This window comes from Manis javanica, chromosome 14 (genome assembly GCF_040802235.1).
Source record: "Manis javanica isolate MJ-LG chromosome 14, MJ_LKY, whole genome shotgun sequence".
NCBI classification, from domain to species: Eukaryota; Metazoa; Chordata; class Mammalia; order Pholidota; family Manidae; genus Manis; species Manis javanica.
The window spans coordinates 24,874,340-24,875,634 of record NC_133169.1 but is presented as its reverse complement, the minus strand read 5'-3'; the positions used below and the strand labels follow the sequence as shown (position 1 = coordinate 24,875,634).

At 32.7% G+C, this 1,295-nt stretch overlaps 1 non-coding gene across 1 annotated transcript; it reads left to right on the top strand.

Moving 5' to 3' along the window:
* The first annotated feature begins 493 nt into the window (after nt 1-493).
* On the top strand, nt 494-600 carry LOC118971701 (U6 spliceosomal RNA). The gene has a single exon (XR_005060291.1). It is a non-coding gene; the product is annotated as a U6 spliceosomal RNA (small nuclear RNA).
* The last annotated feature ends 695 nt before the right edge of the window (nt 601-1,295 follow it).

Here is a 1,295-nt window from a genome sequence, read left to right as displayed (position 1 = left end):
TAAATGTCACCTTGGGTTTAAACAGAAATTTTTAAAGTTCATCTATTATAGTAGCTAATATGAATATAACAAAACATTCCATAAAAGTGAATTTTTATACTACCCATGTAATCCAAAAAGTGAACAGGGGATATAATCTATTCTATTTGAAGAAACATGATATCTCACATTAAATTATAAATTATTCTAATTATAATACATAGAAACTTAAACTTGAATAAATTTCAATTATATAAGCCAAGTAGAAATTCTATATTCAGCATTATAGCACGCTAGCTATCCTCCAACTAAATAGTCTTAATATGCTAGATTTTAAAATATCTCTTTAAATTCATCTGATCTGGGAAAAGAATGGGAAAATGTTCAGATACCAAAAATGACAAGAATAAATCCAGAGTGGGGAACAAAGTGCTGAAACTAATGACTCTCCAAAAACAGGTGGGCAGGTCACTGGCTTTTAACTTAATGGATGTGAAATTAAAAAACAAACCTAGTGCTTGCTTTGGCAGCACATATACTAAAATTGGAACGATACAGAAAAGATTAGCATGGCCACTGTGCAAGGATGACATGCAAATTCATGAACTGTTCCATATTTTTTAAAAGAAAAGGAAAAAAAAAGCTAAAGGCATCCAAAAGATAAGATATCACATCACAATCCTCCAAAAGGCTGGTCCCCAAAAAAGGGTGACTCTTCAATAGAAGAGTGAATTATACAAATAAAAGCACCCACAAAGGAGGACAATGTGTGGAGAGAAACAAAAAGCCTCACCTGGGAGTTCCTGACAATAAGACTAACTTCATAGCAGATGCAGGATCAGAATTTCTATCACTTTTATGGCCTGGAAAAACTCCAATGGAGAACTAAGTCAATCTAGTCCAAATTAAACTGCCCCTAGATGCTCGGCAGAGGCAAACACACAACCTCTCTGGAGAAATTACCTCAAGCCCAGACCTCAAAGAATTCTTACAGATAAAACACTCAGTCATCATAAGCTCACAAGCAAAATGCAAAATCAGAACAGGGAACAATTCTGTGGGAATGAAACTCATATGACCAACAACAAATCAGACCCCCAAAAGCTGCAGGTGTTAAAAGTTATCATAAACAAACTATAAAATATAAATAATAATTTTAAAGAAAAAAAGGTAGTAAAAGAATCTGACAAAGGAATAAGAAACTATCAAAAGTATGAATCTGACTTGAGCTGTAAGTAGAAATGAAAAATATAATAATATTAGAAATTCAATGGATGAGTTAAAATAACTTACTTTACATGGCAGAAGAGAAAGTT